Source organism: Hesperophylax consimilis, chromosome 14 (genome assembly GCF_061612785.1).
Source record: "Hesperophylax consimilis isolate HC1 chromosome 14, BYU_Hcon_1.0, whole genome shotgun sequence".
Taxonomy (NCBI): Eukaryota; Metazoa; Arthropoda; class Insecta; order Trichoptera; family Limnephilidae; genus Hesperophylax; species Hesperophylax consimilis.
The window spans coordinates 9,535,342-9,557,460 of record NC_142849.1 but is presented as its reverse complement, the minus strand read 5'-3'; the positions used below and the strand labels follow the sequence as shown (position 1 = coordinate 9,557,460).

At 33.1% G+C, this 22,119-nt stretch overlaps 1 protein-coding gene across 1 annotated transcript in view; it reads left to right on the top strand.

Annotated features, from left to right (window-relative positions):
• m (zona pellucida domain-containing protein miniature) overlaps positions 1-22,119 on the top strand; it is a 143,727-nt gene that overhangs the window by 17,860 nt on the left and 103,748 nt on the right. Inside the window, exon 2 of the mRNA XM_089639214.1 lies at positions 235-460. The gene's annotated coding sequence lies outside the window, so the exon portion shown is untranslated. The remainder of the gene's footprint in view (positions 1-234; positions 461-22,119) is intronic.

The following is a 22,119-nucleotide window of genomic DNA, read 5'->3' as shown; positions in this document are numbered from 1 at the left end:
AAAAGGTAAATGATAGCTTATACGTTTTCGCGGCCAGAAGAATAAATATTATATAATCCAACCGTAGACGATCATAACTGGCCGTAGATACGTGCTTCTTGGTAATGCGCAGGCGGCATGCGCGATCAACGAATCTCAATAATAAAACATTTGATAAAACCACTGCCACCAGTTAGCATTTTTTACAACTCACGCACCATTAATCTTATACCACATCCTGCAATATTGTTACAGATTATTGAAAAAAATATGAACTTTTAGAAGTCAGTGTTACCATACTCTTGGACAAAAAGTGATACAGTTTTAATGGAAAAAAGTGTTAGACATTAATTTTTATTATGTTTTAAAGTTAAAAGGTAGTGTTTGAACCAGCGGTCTACAAAGAACACTAAAATTTTATGGACATCTTCAAGAAATTGTTAGCGACTGGATTTTGAAGGTGCACTTACAAGAACAACCAGTGAGTTTTAAAAATATTATTACTTGTGTATTTTTCTACTGTGTTAAAAGAAAACACCACTGCCATAAGTTTGATATTATTTGCCAGTGGAAAAAATCAGGTGAGATACCAGTTGCAACACAGTTACAGTTAAAAAAAACCTGTTGATTCATTCGTTTAGGGCTTGCAATCCCGTTTTTATATGGATTACCAAACATTAGAAGATATTCTTAATAATAATTGAATTAGCAATACTCATTTTTCCGTGTAGAATCAGATTGTTATGAAATGACACAAAAAGAGTAGAGAACTAAACATATTTACTGGTACAACATATCTTATTTAGAAGGAAATTACAATGTTTAATGTAGATTAAATAAATTGGTTGATCGTTCCAAGGAAATATTTTGCGATTGAAGTGATTAGTCACATTGTTCACTGGTACATGTATCCAGTTCGATAAACGACGTCTGACTAAAATCTGCCACATAAATTAAAATCTGAGATAAGAATCAATATCTGTAAAAAGTGTAGAATAAAGTTGCCATCCTTGTCTGTCTATTTGCAAAAACTACACAACGGATTTTAATAAATTTTCTAATTCAAATCATTTAGAGACTTTCTTCTGAAAGGTTTATGTAGATAATACATATAAATTATATTTATAGAAAGTAGAAAAAATTCGATGTTTTGTAATCAAGTCGTAAAAATATATTTTCGGGCGCTTACATTGCTAACTAAACCTTATGAGATACATTAGAATAATGTATAACGGAATTGTTTAACAGGCCTACAGATAAGTCCTAGATTATATGTCTCTACTAAGGATGACCCTTCACTTCAGCTAGTAATAAATAGAAAAAAAGTTTTTTAAAAATAGAATGTTACATATCTTATTTTCTTTGTTTATTTTAATTCCATTGACGAAAGGATGGGTTACGTTCAGCTGTACATTCCTGATTTCTTCCGGAACTCAGCTGGTTTTTAGCAGTGCCACTTATTAAAATATAATTTATTTTTCTATAATTAAAATTAAATTAAATAATCGAAGTTCAAATAACAACAAATAAAAATCAAATTAAATAATATAATCACAAACACAAATGATCCCTTTCATTTGGTATTTATAAATTCTATTACGTATAAAACCAACCGAAACTAATTTTTCTACAAATCATTGCAATATTATGACTACATGATTGAAACTGGAAGGATACATTAGAAGGGTCAAAATACTCGAAAAACCAAAACTACAACCATCATCACAATTATAGTCTACATCAAGCTGTATTGTTAATTTGTACGAAACATGAACATTCAGTCCGTTATATTTAATAGACACGAACATTGAACAAATGGTAGAAGAAACTGCAGTAGCCTAAGAATATGAAATAGTAGCTTATTTATGAAGTCGGAGCATACTGTATTATTGGCTCAGCAAACATGGATTGCGGACAGTAACACACATAATTGTAACAAATGCCTAATTAAGCACAAGAACTCATATGAATGGCTAGCGGTGGAGATCAACTCATAACGGACCCGAGTGAGATCTTGTGTGTGCTGTGGAGGATGAACCGGACGATGAAAGTGAGTAGGTAGCTACCTAGTAACTTGTAACAAAACTAAGCCAGTGACCTCGACAGTTGCTGTTGCTGATCAACTGTAGCGTTTGATCTTCTTTGAATTGTAATCCGTTATCAGTAATAGATTGCTAGCGGATTGTCACTTTAGTTTCTACCAACTTACTGACAATCATACCATTCAACTGTTTATCGGTGAACACTCGTTTCTTCATTTGCATTATTTTTTTAATTACTATATTATAATCTTGGCATATATGAAATACAAATATAAAAGAGATTTAGTCCTTTGTCACTAGGAGAAATTGGTTTTGGATTTAGGGTATTCAGCGACTTCTATGGTACAACTTCATGGCGTGGGTAGGGTTTTTCAGTATCTTCTATGACGATGTTTTAAACATACTAATCAGTTATTTTCTGTGGGTTTTCTGTTCTTTTAAGGCGGGATTTAGCTGAGTTGATTAATTAGATGGGAACTAGCCTCAGTATTTACTGTTTTTAATTTTTGATTTATTTTATTAATTCTATCATTGTTGACATTTTGTAACCATCTGAACCGTGTCACTAATTAGAAGATTTATGAGATAAAGACGAAATAACCTAACAGTATTTTATGTTTGTTTTTACATTTTATTCATGTTACACTTAAGTATGGTTACATTCTGCCATTGTCGTAATTGGGTGGTAGGTATTTTCGGTGTTGCTGTGATACAATGACTTTCAAGATTAAAACGTCCGTTGATATAATTGCTTTTGTTGTATTTAATGGAAAATATTAACGCTTATCAAGGATCAAATTTAATAGAATTCTGTAATAGGTTGGTAAAATGAATATGTTGTCACATAGCCACCTCTAAACAGCCGGACGGCCCTTTGACGGCCGGCATAGTCCAGTGGTAACGCATTGGACTGCCATTCCGAAGGTCGCGGGTTCGAACCCGGCGTGCGCAAATAAATTTTATTTGATTAATTTGTGTTATTTCACAATTAATTAATTAAAATAATATATAGTATATTTGCGGCACGTTCCAGAGTGGAAGATACTACCAGTATCGCCCTGGTGTAAGACCACCATTCAGAATTGAAACGTTGCTCCAAATGGCTTTAGCCGTGTTTAGTGACTAGATCTGAATAGCCAGGTACTTCCCCACCTTCCTCTTTCCCTTCCCCACTTACCTTCAGCCTCACAACCTCCCCCAATTGGGGATGCCATAGTCTCACTGGCTCCAGACGGGAGCAGTTGGGACTCTTGTGAGGTATTCACTATAAAAAATAAAAAAAAACAATATCTTCTGCTGAAAATATAAAAAAAGACGTATATTATATTTTGTAAAAATCAAATTATTTTGCGGGCTTCATTCTTAACCCTTTCGTATCGTACGTATATTTCAGAATTTTTCCAGTAACCAATAAAATTCCATATATAATACAAGATGCGTTATATTCAAATTAATCGAAGAAAAAAAGGAAGCACCGCTTACGAAAAAGATTTACTCAGAGAATATGTATATCAACGGGGCGCTAGTCCACTATATATAGTTCAAGTGTCTCAGTAACGTTTCTTCGCTATATCAACTCATGTGAGGGTATAACTAGCACTGAGCGCTATTTTTGGATCATTGTGACAACTTTGTGACCATTTTTTTTTTGTTTTTGTTTTAGATGTCTGGGCAGATATGGAAATCACTCGCCAATAGAATAATTCATTTTAATTTTAATATTAAAAAAAAAAGTAAATCTTTCTTTTGGTATTTCATCGTTTAGAACCTGAGACTTTCATTTGTGAGCGGTCCAAGAAAAAGCAGCCGCGTATTACGGGAAATATTGCTTGCATTATTCATTATCAACTTATTTCCGCTATTCGAGGAAGGCGGCGGACAGTCTCTCATATGTAACCCAAATACACCATCGTAATCACCACACACTAACTGGCTAACTTAACCAACGCGCAGAGCACAGATTCCCAGATGCTGCGCGCTAACCAAAATTGATTCGTGTGAGCCAATCAATTATTGTGGCAGAACAAACTGAACTATCTTAACTAGCGGCAATACAGTACAGTTAAGTAGGAATACTGTTTGGAGGATTTGTTATCATCGCCAGTTTAAATGGGTTGTTGGCTAGTTGATTCTGCGGTTCTCCGATCCGCAGAATCCAAGGTTGCGTGATTACTCTCAGTGTGAAATAATGCGAATTTGGATAATTTTAATTAAGTTTTTTATTTTAACAAAACTCACTTATAATAATTTTATAAACAAATAGATCGCGTACGCTAGAGGAGGTTTAGGGCTAACCCGACGGCTAGACTGCTGGAGACAGAATAATATTATTTGCGTTGTAAACCTGCGCGCAGGTTTACAATGATACCAGCCCCACAAGAATGAAGGTAAAAATAATGTTGAAGTTTTTTTCGGGAGATGTAAACTCCCTATAATTTACCCTACAACTGCAAACAATGTTAAAGTTGTAGTTACTACCCGGTTTCGCCCGAATTTCAACTTCTACGAATATACATACAAATTGACAACATCCGACAGTAATTGAACCCACAGCCTTCTGATTGTCGGTCAGCTGGTCTAATCCTCTAAAATTTTGCTCTATATATTGAATTAATTATTCTTGTAGCATCATTGTAGGAATAATCTCAGAATATTAATATAATAGTGGTACAGCCAATCACCATATTAAAACAGATATGGAAATAAATATGTTTTTATTAGATTGGAAAAGTTTTCTGTAATCGGTCGTAATCTAAATTTGAAGAAAATCTATTTGAATCAAAATGCTGTCAAATAATTTTAGGCTTTCGAAAAACCACTGTCATAACATATGTGCAGTGTATCTCCATGTGTTCCAAGAATCTCCACGTGTCCGGTACTTCAGTTAGCTTGTATTTCCATACATTTCCACGTATTCTCTTCCACCACACGGAACTGCGTGATTCCGGATAGCGAAAAAACGGGGTCTCAGTTGGCCTGCCGGCGCACTCTGTTTACCAATTAAACTAATTTGTCACGGAGCGGGAAGCTAATGCGCCTCATAATTGAAATATTAATACCTTAAACAAACAGAGCTTCACGGTGCACGCGCACAAGTTACACAAGATCACAAGGCGGAGGGTCGAATTGGGAATGAATGAAAATCAAAGACTAACGGTTAGCTCTAATGTCACAACATTCTTCAGAGTTTTTCACGTAAAACCAACTGATTTAGTTTGCAAGACCATTTTCGTCGTAAGAGCTTTCGATTATTCTTTTTATTGTCAATGAATATGACGGAAAAGTTAAATTTTTCGATACATCTTGATGAAAAAGAGTGTTTATTTTATTCTCTCTATGATCTGAATCAAGACAAAGCCCAATAGCAAAGCTAACAATCCTTTCGAAATAATTTTAAAATTTGTCCTTTCAGGCTACTAAAATTAATGTTTGTGTATCGCACAACAGAAAATTCCGCCCAAAGAGTTTATTTTTTTTAACGAAAGACAAACTTTCCTGGGTAACGAATAGCCTGACAATATTTGAAAATCTCTTACTTCCATCAAAGTAAGCGAAAAATGTTGCTTATCTCGTGATGCATGACTTAGCTGGCAGAGGAATTGAATTCACGTCGCCTGAGTGGGAACCAGACGCGATTCCAACTCAGCCACTGACCGGTCAAATTATTATTATTTTTGCAATGTCAAAGTAGGTATGATGAAAAACAGTTACATTTAAAAAAACATTGATAATTTTTTAAAAACCAAAAGAATCATTTTCCGCAATTTGGATTATGGTTTTTCGGTAAAAATTTAGATATGAGGCTTTCATATCATCTTAACAGCAAATAAATGGTTTTCAAAAATTGAAGTATATTACCCATGGGTATTAAAAAAATTAAACTCGTCTGTTTAATCAAACCAAAAGCCGTCAATAAGTTATTTAAACATAATTTATCTGATATGCCCCTGTCAAGATGCTGGGAGACTAGTATTAGGTATAGAGATAGCTCGCCTGGTTTCGTTGATGCAAAATGTATTGAACCTGATTTAGCCAATGTATATCAATCATTATTGTGACGTACATGGCCGTTTAGAGGTTTTGTTTGGTTCATGCTACGTTTAGTGTGCAAATAGCGTTGGCTTCGTTTTGCCGATTTGAAAACGATCCGCTTCTTGTTTCTCGTTACCGGTTAGGTCGAGCTTAGTAGACCACAGATGTATTACATATTATAATGCTGGCGTATTCAAATTATAAGCTGTAAGATATTACCCGGAATGCGGTCGGGAACTTTATATGAATTTGCGATTAGTTTTCTATGGAATGCGTGAAGTGTTATAGAAAAAAATCAGTAAGGAAAGTTGCAATCCAACAAAATGATATTTTGATAAAATTTCTGGAAAACTAACCGGCGATGTCTTTATTCCCTAACTGATTGAATCCTGTTTTAACACGTCCGTTTTTTTTTATGTTCCGTTTACTTTTCAATGTGGTGGCTGTTTTAATGGTTTAGTATGGTTTATATTATTCTTATTTATTTTTTTGGAATGGTTTTTTTTTGGTCAGTGGTTGAGTGGGCATAGCGCTTGGGTCTCACCCGAGCGTCGCGTGTTCGATTCCTCGGCTGGCTAAGTCCTCCATCACAACACAAGCAACATTTTCGGCTTTCTGTGGTGGTAGTAGGAGATTTTCAAACAATGTTGGGTTATTCGTGACCCGGGAATGTTTGTATTTATTTAAAAAAAAAAAAGAAAAGAAAGTATAGATTAATCAATAAACACAACGATTTTAAATGTAAAATCTTTGTGTTTATTTGGACGGTTTTATTAGCATTTTTTTCAATACTATGGTACCTACCTGCATAAAGAAAGTGTGACAAAAGGATTGTCATTGAATGGTGACAGTTTTTTAGAAATTCTTTATTTGAAATTCATAAAAAAGTTACACAAAATACGTGGTTTTTAAGTTTACGTTTAAGTTTTTAAGTTTATGTACCCACGTACAAATCTTATAATTTCAAAAGAAAATTGGTTTTGATTCAATAAATAAGAGAAAATTAGAAATAAGCTTTTTTGGACGCAAAGTCTGTTATTGTTCACATAATTACTGGTAATATCCCTGGTAGGTTCAAAGAATTACTAGTAATATCCCTGGTAGGTTCAAAGAATTACTAGTAATATCCCTGGTAGGTTCAAAGAATTACTAGTAATATCCCTGGTAGGTTCACAGAACTACTAGTAATATCCCTGATAGGTTTATAGAACTACTAGTAATATCTCTGGTAGGTTCACAGAACTACTAGTAATATCCCTGATAGGTTTATAGAACTACTAGTAATATCTCTGGTAGGTTCACAGAACTACTAGTAATATCCCTGATAGGTTTATAGAATTGATAGTAATATCCCTGATAGGTTTATAGAACTGATAGTAATATCCCTGATAGGTTTATAGAACTGATAGTAATATCCCTGATAGGTTTATAGAACTGATAGTAATATCCCTGATAGGTTTATAGAACTGATAGTAATATCCCTGATAGGTTTATAGAACTACTAGTAATATCTCTGGTAGGTTCACAAAGACTTTCTTACGTACCATAAATTATTTTCTCTCCAATCTATGATACAGGAAATTATGATTGAGGAAAAAAGGTATACAAAATATAATATTCTCAACATCAAGGAAAACAGGTAAACAAATAATAACAATCTCAACATTAAGGAAAACAGGTATACAAATAGTAACAATCTCAACATTAAAGAAAACAGGTATACAAAAAAATAACATCCGCAACATTAAGGAAGACAGGTATCCAAAGAATAAAGAAATCTCATTCAATAATAATAATAAATCATATTTGGATATAATATACTTAACAATTATTTGGCTGTATAAATAATACATATAATACATAATGGCCCTCTTCTTCTTGTCATGCTATGTGGTGATAGAACGTCGGTTCAGCCGTGAGGGATATTAAAATGACTTAAATTGCAATACTAACCTTATATCAGACAATATCATACACTTTTAGAAAAAGGCTTTTATCAGCTACTTCCACGCTCTTTGGTTTGTGCATCTATTCCCAACATAACCTAACTAGTTTATAAGTTGGTATTCGGGCGACCTTTAGTCCTCTTGGTTCTCATTGGGCGCGACTCCTTCTTTCAAGTGCATTGATGTATTTTATAGTCAATGTTCAAGCGATATGCTTTACCTCTGTGCGATCTGATTTTTTGTAATGTGTTTTGATAATAATGCGTTTGCTTCATTATTTCATTATTTTCTGTTACTATTTATCTAATTCACGTAGTTTTTTTTAACATAAAAAAGATTTATGTGTAACTAATACTTACTTGAAAGTACAACATTGGTTATTGCAATCTTTTGCCAACCCTGCTATATTAAAACTCGTATAAATAGTGCGATTCAACTATTTAATGAAGGATTCCAAATATATCTAAGTCAGCATTAGTTGTCTATTCAGTTTGATGACTTTGATCTCCTTGGTATGCAGTCAAGAGAGTATGCGTTCTCAATCAATCAATTGACATATTTGCATTTCATTGTTTTACTTCGCAAATAATTGATACTGTTCATTCAACTTCAACTGACTGAAACATCTTTACTTAGATGGACAATATTCTATGCTTCTCTATAAATCCAGATAACTAAAAACATATGTATGTGTAAAAATATTAGATGTAAGTCTCTGACTTTAAGGCACAGTTGTAAATACGAATGTCATTGTAAGTCGCTAGTATTAAGCCAGTAATTATTAGTCTTAGTCGTAAGTCGCCAGCTATAAGTCTTAGATGTATGTCATAAGTTATAATTAGAAATCTTAGTTGAAAGGCAATTATAGAGGGTTTTCCAATAAGAGGTGTTATTTTTAATAGCCCGCTATTTCGGTAGATGTTACTTTCTAAGCTGTCATTTTTTGACATTTGACAAGTAAAAACTACGCCATTATTAAAAATGGAATGATACACGCTTCAACAACGCATTGAAATTATTAAAATTCACTTGAGTGATTCAAATGCAAATCATCTTGAGTGATGAGACCCATTTTCACCTCGGTGGCTTCGTCAACAAGCAAAATTGTCGCATTTGGGTCTCAAAAAACACAAGAGTTATTGTTGAAAAGCCTCTCTATCCTCAACGTGTGACTGTTTGGTGCAGTTTATGGTCCGGCGGAGTCATTGGACCTTACTTTTTAGAAAATGAGGCTGGAGCAACAGTTACGGTGAATGGATTGCGCTATCGAGAGATGATTAATGATTTTTTGTGGCCGGAATTGGATGGTATTGATCTGGACAACGTTTACTTTCATCAAGACGGCGCTACGTGCCACACAAGTAACGAAACCGTTGATCTTTTACCATTGAATATAAAAATAACACTTCTTATTGGAAAATCCTGTATTAATTTTATTATGTATTTATTTGATAATAAAATAAGTTCTATGAGCCCTTGAGGTGATTTTTCACAAAAATTGCATTATAAAAATCAGCTCATTATTATTATTATCTTCTAAATTAAGCAAACGTACCACCACGTCGCATAATATGATACAAAATAGTAAATATTACTGGTGCCAACAGAAACTTATGTAACCAGTGTTATTATCAAGTAAAACATTTGTACACTTCTTCAAACGCATTAATTCCTCCTAAAAACAACAGAACATATTTTTTTTGCGCCGACAGTCACTTCTAGATGCGTTACTTTTTCATTAATAATTCACCGTTACATTACAGAACGCGTTACGCGCTTGTAAGTTCACTCTATAATTCTCCGATCGAAGTGTAAGTATATTGGGCATACAAGATCAAAGTGTAAGTATATTTGGGATATTGAAGATCATTACATTCTGCTTCTCGTCGTTTATGTTCAGTTTTATGCGTTTTCGTGGCGTGAAATCTGAACATTAAGATTTCGACAATCTACGCACACGCATGTAAAAATGAACATTTTTTGATAATTTTGGTTTCAAATTCCACATTACGCTGGCCGTTAAACATTATCCTTCTCTTTTGGTGGAAATTAGCATTTTGATGTTTCATAATTGCGATGGTGTATAAAAAGCAATATGTTTAATCAGGAAGATTTAAAACTTATTTTGACAGCAGCGGATTTTTCTTCGGAAGGGTAAGGGCATAATGAGGCAATTATTTTTCTGCGTATTTTTTTCCTTTTATATTGTTTATTTGCGACTTTAATTTATCTGTGACAGGTGCCAAATGCACAAGATATTTATACTACTTAAATGAGAAAAAAATGTGAAACTTTTTTCAGTAGGTTGAATTAAATTGCACACGTGATAGCTGTTTCGTCTTCGGGACGATTTTACAGACACAGAAAAAAATATAAACATTACATAATAATTGAAAATAACCTGTTCATATTCACTGTTAATAAATTCTTTTTATTTAAAAGAAAACGTATTTCCGTAATAACGCTGTTTTGGGGGGGAAGATCCCAAAGGCATGTGTGTGGTAAAACCATGTATGATCGTGTGAGAAATGTGAAGATCCGCAAGGAATGCAAGGCTGTAAGTGTAATGAGTAAGATTAAGAAAGGGACGCTTAGATGGTTTGGGCATGTAGATCGAATGAACAAAGAAGGTAATGTAATGAGAATATATGAGACATATGTGAATAGAGAAAAAGTCGGGGATGCCCGAGGAAGAAATGGCACGATCAAGTGAATCAGATACTTGAGTCGGATCATGGGAAGAGTCAGAATAACAGAAGACTATGTATGAGGCAATGTATGAATGAGAATGATGCAAGGAGTGTGTGCCAAGACCGAATTATTTGGTGGTTCATTCTCTCTGCCTGCCCCTGCGGAGAAATGGTGTGACGGTTTGTAAGTTACAATGTTTTAGTAGGAATTTGATGCATTAATTCGTAGTTTAATTTGATGTCCTCACGAATGCATCGTGATTTTTAAAGCGTTTTATGACAGGAATCCGTAGTTGTAAAGATGCTTGTATAAAATTACAAATACTAAGCTCGTGCAAAAATTTAAGAATAGAGGAAATTATAATACAAAATAAATGGGACGTATCCGCAAAAAAATATAAATAATAAGGTTCTTCATATTTGTAAGTGGTACCAACTATTGTGTACAGCCTCAAGACATTTGATATTTTAAGGTTGTTTAAAAAATGAGGCAGTTTGTGGTTGCTCCGACAAATTCTACGTATATTATTGTGGACGCTGTCGGCAATCTTTACCTAACGTTAACAAATATACTATCAAGCCCATTTTACATACCCGTCATCTTATTCGTGCTGATCAATTGCCTTACCATATAATCACGGCCTCGAAACTGAAATTGGTTACAAAGTGTAGATCTTCCATCGGTTTTCATTTGTTTTATTTACTGCCTTTCTGTATAGAATCAGTTTATCGTTTAGTTTAAAAAAATTAGACTATATATTAAACTGTGACCTTCGTGGCCGTGCGGTAAAGAAGATATTTCAGACTCCAGATCAAGATGATGCACTGAGAAAAATGAGTATTGCTAATTTATTATGAATATCTTCCAAATTTTGGCAATCCGGTTAAAAATGGGATTGCAGGCCTTACGAATGAATTAACACGTTTCCTGATAAACTTTTAGTAAATTACGAATATATTCTCACATGTCGGAGTACGTGAAAATCAAAATTCGAACACAGGGCTGTCAAAAATGATGCAAATGTCTGTTTTATTCAATGTTTATCGCATATTTACACACCAGTGTATTCGTAATTGAGAAACCTCAACATATAACTATGCTTTCATGTTCTTTACATACTTCATAATACCAAAAGTTCTATATTATTTTCTATGATTCATTTTATGTATCTAATTCATTAAACACTCGCTGTATTTAAAATTATATTTGGTAATTTATTACAACATTGTAATAATAATAACTAAATATTATAATTATCGAGCAGCAAAACTTATATTTTTACAAAATTAATTTAATTGTATTTTTAATTCGCACACGAAATTTCTTGAGCAAATAATTAATTTAATTGACCTGTCTGGGTACCAGAGTCTTATACAATTTTGCGACAACAATTTGGTTCCATATTGTTAAAGATTACATTTATAGAGGTTATCTGTTCAGTGTATAAAACCCTGTTAAAGTCAAGGTCTTAACGGCGGTCATATTACCTCGCTGTTTAATAGCTATCATTAAACAGTGCGTTATTCCTGTGCAAAATTATTCACGTTCAAAGAACTCTAATTTGCTTTGAATTTAAGTGCCATTTTTAAAGTTCGAACTGCCTGTGTAAAGATAAAAGTGATGAAAGAAATATAGAATTTTCAAAAATCCTATTTTAAATTGTCTGAGCGTGACACGTTACTTATTGCTACATGAAAATTTTTATAGTTCAATATAGTCGAATTTGCTTTGAATTCAAAAAAGAAAATGTCTGTCAAGAATAATTCAGAAGACAAGTGAATAAGTAGGTATCTACCTACAATAAAATATTTTGAAAAAAAAATATTTTATTACTTTTTTAAAATTTGAATTATAATATCTCTTGATTTTTCACGGGACTGCGCTAGTAATAATATGTTAATTTAGCTGACAAATAACGAAAATAAATGTTGAACAAAATTATTTCGGTGGGTGGGCTACAAATAACATTGTTCAACGAAAGGCTCCGCGTCATTTCAACAATTAGTTAAAAATACCTAGCGACAAAGAAAATATCGTGTTGTCATAAATCTCTTTTTGGGTTGGTCAGTTTATTGACCGTACGCCCAAGCGAAGTGTGTACGCATAGTTCTTTAACCGTTCTACCACTTACTATGAGTTTATTATGAGGCTGTACGTTTTAATTTGTTTGAGAGAAGGCTTTTTCTTTACCTAGTCGCGCGTACAAATGAGTACGGGACGCTTTTTAAGTGAAGTGTAATTCAAATAGGGCGTTTCAACTGTTCAATCAATCGGCATCTTTTTTATGTAACTTTAAAATGTTAAAATATATATGATTTATCACTCAAAATACGTTCTAGTGCTTCTGTTAATAATATTGTTTGTTTTTTAAATATTGTACGCCAATGGGAGCTTTTACAAACATGTGATGAACATAATAATGCATAGGAATATCAGAAAGCCTCCATGGTCGAGGGATAAGGCTCTCGATTAGAAGGTCGTCGGTTCATATCCCGGAGTTGTGTTATTTCACAATTTAATCATTTAAAACAATATACAGGGTATATCGGCACGTACCCGACAAACTTTAACCAGCTATTCCTTAGCACATTTGGAGTAAAAAATGTTATGGTCACTTTGCTGTCCGGTAACATTTAAAAAAAATAAATTATTATTCATATTTTCACCACATGTCACCAATGTTTTATCCTTTGTCAAAGTTTGAAAACCCATCTGGCAATATTTTGTTCGAGTTTCGTTGAATAATGTACGTACGTACCTACGTTGGCGCGCTTTTACAATCACAACGAAATGGCACGGCACCATTCGTCTCATTTTTAACTATTATTATTTAGTGTGTACGAAAGAGCGAGGACACTTTTTGACACACTGGCTAATAACAGCTGTTGAACACGAAAAGCAATGCCAATGACAGTGATGGAGTGTGGAAATTTTTAATTTTTTTGTTTTTAATTGAAAAAAAAAAGTTACCGGACAGCAAAGTGCCCATAACATTTTTTACTCCAAATGCGCTAAGGAATAGCTTGTTAAAGTTTGTCGGGTTAGTGCCGATACACCCTGTATAGTAATGCTTTCGTCACGTTTCAGAGTGGAAGATCTCACAGTATCGCCCTGGTGTAAGACCACAATTCAGAATTGAAACGTTGTTTGAAACGGCTTTAGCCGTATTTAGTTACCAGATCTGAATAACCAGATACTCTCCACCTTCCTCTTCAACATCTTCTTTACCATTCCTCACTACCTTCAGCCTCACAACATACCATATTCCATAGTCTCACGGCTCCAGACTTTTTGTGCGGAGATCATTAAAAAAAAATCATGAAGTAAAATTTTCTGATAAAATTATATGAAATCCTCGCAGAAGGCTTGTATTATGCTAGCTTTAATAAAATTTATCATTATTGAGGTATGTTATTATAGCCCTCTTGTAACTATATTAAGAGCAGTTGAACACATCAACAATTTCTTTGGCTATTTACTATTAAGATTTAAAAAAAAAGAAAGACTAAAGAACATTCCCGGGTTACGAATAACCTGACAATATTTGAAAATCTTCTACTATCACCACAGAAAGCGGAAAATTTTGCTTGTGTTGTGATGGAGAACTTAGCCAGCTGAGGAAATGAACACGTTACATCTGGGTGGGACCCAAACGCGATGTCCACTCATTCACCGACCGGTCTTTTATTTTATGAAGTTTCGTGGTTGACGCAACTATTTTCAGCTTATAAAAAAAATCCTCATGAGCTATGGAGCTCTAAAGTACTAAATACTGTAAAAATGTCGAATAATAAGACGAAATTTAACATAATATTAATCAAAACGTCGTAATACCGGTTGATAGACAGTTTTTTTATAAATATTAGTTTTAATTTAACAAAACTCCTCTTCTCTTTAATAATTGCATTTAATAACTAATAACTCCAAAACAAACATAACTAAACCATAAAAAGTGTATACTAAATAAACACGTTTTTCGAGAATTTACCAACTATACTCACACTTAAAATACAAATATATGCACTTACATATATGTTTATATATATTTTTTTACATAATTATTATGAATATTCAATTTACAAAAACCATTAAAATTTTATGAATATTCAATTTACAAAAACCAAAAAAAAAAAAAAAATTAAATTAAAACTTTCTTCTACAACACATTAATACTTGTCACACCTATACATAACCACGTAAACACCTCAGCACAGGTTCTCCTAGTGAGGTGTTCACGAAACATACAATATAACTCACATACAGTTTCACCTTCTCTAACCTACCTTACACACAACATATTATAGTTATAAGTTTGAAATATATCATGTACAAATATAAATAATTATGTGAACACTGTAAATAATATATAGAAAAAAAAATTATGCACCTGTGACGTGGATGTGTCTGTGATATAAATATCCTAACTTTCTCATCCCAGTTATTCAACCCAATTCATTAATTTAAAATCTGATTTAACTGTCTGCGATTTAATATGTGGGTAAAGCGCTGCGTGCACAGTGCATACTGCATACTGTATACTGCAGTGGGGTCTGCTGGTTAATTCTGCATAACGCGATAGGCCTAGAAATAGGTAAGTAAATCAATTGATATAATTATTTCCTCGGATAAGTTGGCACGCGTGCTCTCCTTTAAAGTAATTGGACAACGGAACAAGTTTAATTAAACGAATTATTTTGAAAACTATTGATTTCATGGTGGAATAACTTTTTCTACACACCGCTTTCATTATTTTAAATTAAAAATTAATTTCATATGAAGCGTCTCTTCATCAGGAGAATATAATAATTAAATATTAATAATATCTACAGTTGTTTATGACTACACAGAGAAAAATTATCCCGTTTGAAAAAGTGATAGCATGCCAATTTTCTGATAAAATATCTGACATAATATATCGAGAATATGTATTTATTTACTAATAAACATCATATAATACGTGTTCCGCCATCATCATAAAACATTTGATTTTAAATTAAACTTTGTTAGGAACTCTGTCAATTCATTCGCCTGAAGTCCCGTTTTTAACGGGAAAACGAATAATGTGACCACATTTTTAATAAATTAATACTATTTTATATCACTAAGTTTTATCCGTGTATATTGTGTAGTTCATACTATAAATCTTTTATTGTTTTAATGTGAGACCGCACAAGAGTACCAACTGCTCCCAACCGCTTGGACCTGGTGAGACTATGGCATCCCCGATTGTGGCATGTTGTGTGGCTGAAGGCAATGGGGAAGAGGAAGGTGAAGAAGTCCATGACTATTCAAATCTATTCACCAAACACGGCCAAAGCTATTTCAAGCAGCATTTCAATTCTGAATGGTGGTCTTACACCAAGGCGGTACTGAGAGTATCTTCCACGGTGTAACGTAACACAAATTAATCAAATGAAATTTACTTACACACGTCGGGATTTGAACCCGCGACCTCCAGTTTGCTAGTCGAGAGCCTTACTCTTGGACCACGGAGGCCGTCAAATCTTTAATGACGTTTGATGTTTTTAGTGTTTTCTGATTCATCACTGGAACTGAGTAAAAAACTCTTTATTGTTGTTGTGTTTAATTCCTAGAACTCCATTTAATAAATAAATTAAAGTAGGTACCCACTTATATGTTATTATTAAGTTCTAGTATTTTAGTTGTTATTTAGGTAAATTTAATAAAAACGAAAGTGTTTGCGGAACTTAATAATAACATTATAAATTTTTTTTTAATCTTAATAACATAACAAATAAAGAAAAAAAAAACAAATGTTTAGTTAAATATACAACACTTCAGCAAGATTTACTACACAGTTTTTCCAGAGATGAAACCAATTTCTTATTGAACAATTGTAAAACGAACAACATGGATTTTTGTTTGTTTTGTCTGTTAATTTATAAAAGCCTTGTATATCTCGTAATGGTAAAATCAAACAATCACTTGAAATGTACATTAACATATCATCCACTTTTATTTTATTATAATAATTATTAAATTGGACCTAATACTGACCCATGAGGAACTCCCTGATTTTTGCTTTTGGACCAAGGTTTTCACATTTTGTTACCTGTTTTAAACAGAAAAGTAATTTTTAACTATTCTGTAGGACCACATAAAAATGATTAGTGATTTGGGCATTGTATGTGGAAATGCCTGTACTTATTTTCACAGTTTATTTACCTAGTAGTGTAAAATGCGCATGAGGCAACGCCCACTGTTTGCATAGGCAAACATCAAACGACCAAAAGAGCTTTTCCGGATTATTGACCTGTACATATTGCATAGTTTTTTATGTAAATTACATAACTGCTATCTGGAGATAGTAAGACAATGACCCGGTCGGTGAATACGACAGTGAAAAAAAATTGCTTAAGAGAAAGGTAGGGTGAAGTTAAACTACGGAAAGAAGTCCATCACCACTCAATTATATCACAGAAGTCTAAATGAAAGAAGACAGCTAATCAGACAGAAGTCAATTATATATAAAAAAATGTAAAACTGACAATTGATATAAAAAAAATTTAACAATAAAAATTCGACATAAAGTATAAAATGCAATTAACGGTCCATCGCTTTTTAACAAATATATCTGAATTTGTTGAAAATCAAAAACTCGAGTGTAATCGTTGAAACACAAAGAGAGTGCATTTAATTATTTTTGTTGAAAGTGTTACATATTGTTATTGTTACAGAAATCTAAGTAGTAATCTAGGTGTTGAAATGAAAAATTATTGATATGATAAACAAGGGTAAATGTAGAAAATGAGAAAATTATTTGTGATTATTTCAATAAAAGGGTTCAGTTTTATGCAGTAATAACTTTAATCTTCTTCTTAAAAATGTACACATTGACAGGTCTTTTCTAAGTATTAGACAATAGGACAAGGTTAAACAGTATTGCCAACAAAAAAATGTTTACAGATACCTTATAGCCAACCTAAGATAATTGCATTTATTTTGCCATATTCTAACATTATTGATATGATAAACAGGAGTAAATGTAAAAAATGGTGAATTAGAGAAAATTATTGATGTGATAAAGAAGAGAAATAGTGAATTAGAGAAAATTTTTGTGAATGTAATGAAAATGGAAAATGTTTAAATGAAAGATCATCGTAAAATATTGAGTTGAAGAAACATTTTGGAATTGTGAATGTCTTCCATATTAATATTCACCCTAAATCTTATGTTTAAAGTTCTTGATTGGCAGGAATGTAGAAATAAGAAGGTCGGGCATTATCGAATGGGGAAAACGAGTATGGTTGAAACGAGGAAAACGGCATTGTCCGAGTGAAGAAAACGGTCAGTGTTTGAAATAATAATAAGCCCAGTTAAACAATAACGGGAAAGTAGAATAAAGACGTGATGCGGTACTGGGGAGTTGGTACTACAATGTACCGCTTCAATGAGACTACTGGACTGGTGCTGACTACAGCTCCAGTTCCTGCCCCATACTCCATGGGTAATCATATACCATAAGAAGTAGTCAGTGGTCATACTAGCACTACCACAACTGTCAACCCGTTTTAATCAGAAATGCAACAAACTAATTCCAACAAAACGACCTTTTTCGCTGTGGAATAATATAAAAATATAATCTTCTTTAATAATTGGAAATTCACTTTGTCGTAAAATAAAAATAACAAAGTTTGTTTATTTAAAAATTATCGACATGTTTCAAAATCATTTTTTTCTTCACCAGTATATACATAAATTTAGACTTTAAATACAAAATTTAAAATTATAAATTATATAAAACTTAAATAATTTTTTTTAAATATTTTTTTTTGTACACAAAAGGATATTTTTTTATATAGTAGTAGTTCCACGGGAGCTTTTGGTGTCATACATATATATATATATATATATATAATTACTATAAATAATGTGTTTATATTCACCAATGTTTAATGTTTTATAAATAATTGAAGTAACTATGAAAGCAGTCTTTGAGATTATAATGTATTTCATCGACGCCCTCTGTGGTTGAGCAGTTATGATCACTGGCTTATGAATCCGAATCCCAACGTGCGCAAGTAAATTTTACATGAATTAATACGCATCATTTCACAATTTATTCATTAAAAATAATACAGGGTTTTCCAATAAGAGGTGTTATTTTGATATTCAATCGTAAAAGATCAATGGTTTCGTTGCTTGTCCTCCTCCTGATAAAAGATACAATGACGTTTCAGGCTAATAATTATTGATTATAAAATAATTGTTACCCTTTGTGCTATGCCTAAAAAATCTTGTCTTAAAACATTAGTTTACCAAAAAAAAAAATTAATATTTGACCAGTTCTAGTATCTTCACCAAAAAATGTAGACAATTTGTCTCGACGCCATCTAGTGAGAGAGTTAGCACTTACAATGCCTTTCTCATATAAAATAAAGTTGGTTGTTTCAGGTGAAAAAATGTAACAATCAGTAATTGTTGAATGAAACACTAGTATACATTGAATTATTTCGCGGATAAGAGATAAGCCGCCATAGCTCAGTGGTCAGAGCTGTCGACCGGAAATCGAAAGGACACGGGTTCATGTCCCGTTGGCGTCATGTATCTTTTATCAAGAGATTTTTTCAATGTGGATGAGTGTTTCAGGCTAATAATTATTGCTTATAAAATAAAGAAGAATATGCATAATATTTACCTACATGCAAATCGTACATATACCTAAATATATATATATATATATATATCCACATATGTACATTACAATACTCACGAAATTACTGATCTTGTCACTAACATAACTGAAAAAAAATCCAAAGAAAGTGGCGATACGTCACCAGGACAAGACTAAATTTATTATGAAAACACGTAATTTTTATTAAATTCATTATCGTCATGTTTTGGACCCGCGACTCCCGGGTTAAAAGACAGGTACATATGTATTAAACATAATTTTCAAAGTTCACATTAAGTTCAAAAACAGTTCACTAATTAAATAAGATCTACATTCAAAATGTACACACACTTATATGAATCTATGTAGTATCTTAATAGTAGTACGCAAAACTGGCTTAAAAGAAACTCCCTGACGCTTAATGTCAATAAAACAAAATATCTGACATTTTCTAAAACAGCCAGAGGGCAGCCGTCAGAGGACCTTAATCTCAAATTACATTCATGCCAAGGAATTTATCAAAAAAATCAAGGCTTATCATGCCTCTGTCCCACTATAGCACACTCCAAAAGCATCAAATATCTTGGAATTGAAATTGATGATAATCTCCGTTGGAACTCACATATAGATGTAATTACAAAAAAACTAACCAGGTACATATACTTCTTTAGAAACATTCGCAATATCCTCAATATAAACGATATTAAAAAAGTATACTATGCTTTGTGTCAATCACAAATAGAGTACGGAATAACTGGATGGGGGTCTGCCTTGAGCACTCACACAGAGCGGCTCAATATAGCACAAAAAGGAGTATTAAAGACTATACTGAAAGTTCCGCTTAGACCGTTAGTTCCGACAGAAGAAATATTCAAAAACTTCAATATTTACAATGTACAGAAACTATATTCAAAAAATATTTTATTTAAACTGAAAAAAAAACATATCCGAATACTCAACTGCCCAACAAAAATACACAACCAGGGCAAAAAGCGAAAATATCCTGATTACTCCCAGTTTGAACACATCCTTTGGACAGAGAAATAATAAATTCCATGCTATAAAATTGTTCAATGCTCTACCAAATGAAACCAAAAAAATAAACGAAATGAGTATATTTAAAACAAAAGTCAAAACATGGCTTAGAGATCAAAGTAATAATCAACTTACAAACATTATGAAGACAATGTAAAGACAATTCAAAACTAAATACAAAAATTTAAGAAAAACTACAGGCCGCCTCAGAACAGGAAACCCTAGTGAGGAGGACTGTGAAAAAAATACAAAAAATATACTTATATTATACTTTAAACCTACATAATGTACAAATTTTGCTATTGATATTAATAAAAAAAATAAAAAATAAAAATAACTGGCTGAACCAAATTTTGCGCAGGAACCGTTCTATTAGGATTAGGGTTCAGTATGTATTTATTAAACCTAATGCACAAAACTCAAATACAATACAAAAATAGTTCACTAATTAAATAAGCTCTACATTGAAAACGTAACACTTAATGGTGGTACGCAAATAATTGGCTGAACCAAATTCTGGGCATGAACCATTCTATTAGGATTAGGGTTCAGTGTGTATGAATCGAACCTAATGCACGAAATTCACATACAATACAAAAACAGTTCACCAATTAAATAAGCTCTAAATTCAAAGCGTACACACACTCAGATGAATCTTTGTAGTACGTTAGTGGTGGTAAGAAAATAATTGGCTGAACTAAATTCTGCGCAGGAACCGTTCCACCAAATACTCAGGAGTCGGCAGACGGAATTCCGGGCGTCTGCATAACACGCCGTGAAAATGCATTTGCATATTATAACATTAAAGGCGCGCAGTACGAGTTGTTTTTCTTTTGCATTCCATTATGTTATGTAGCACACTCAATTTTCCTTTCGGCCGAAACACCTGTTTCTCCGCTTCGAACAAAACGATTTAAACTTTTGCGAGCTTGACGACACTTCACCAAAAATTTTGAAAAAACCCACGCAGCAACATAAAAAAACATGATTTTTTGGTAAGTTGTCTATATTTTGCTTACCGGGATTGGCGGAGGAAAGAATACCGGTCGCCGTCGCGCAAAAAGGCCTCAACGCATTATGCGGTATTTTAATGAGCGATTTAGAAATGAGCGTACTTTTTTACTCGATAACGGTAGTCTGGGATGCGGACTCGCTCTTCGGGACTTGCTTAAATGCGTGAGAACATTCCTCCGGTGGCGGCGTGTGTGCGCCTCGAGCGATATTTCGGCCAACCGTACCACGTAAAAAATAGCATTACTCAACCAGTACCCGCCAAAACTTAGCCGACATGCCACGAAAATCCTGGCGAAAAAAAATACAGAGCACGGCAATTTGCAGTGGGCGTGATTATTCAATTTTACCCAGGCATAAAAATTAGCATTACTCCACAACTGTTCTTGTCCCGAATCTTGGCGGCCAGACTGGTAAAATATAGGCGATAGAAATATACGGCACGTTTATCTGTAGTGGACGAGATTTTTTAATTCTCTCCAGAAAGTAGACCAATTTAAAATCTCAAACAAATCATTCGAGAAATAATAGTTTCCGCTACTTTTATTGAAGCTTTTTACTAATACTAATTTGAACCATTTATATATACGTACATACTGTTATGTTGTTGGTAAGAGTTTGTACCTGGAAACGAGTAATCCTAATTGATATGCATACATATAAGATATAGATATAGGAATGACAGACTTCCATGGTACAAAGTGCGAAGAAACTTTTTGTTGGGTATTTTTATATTATTTCAGCTCTT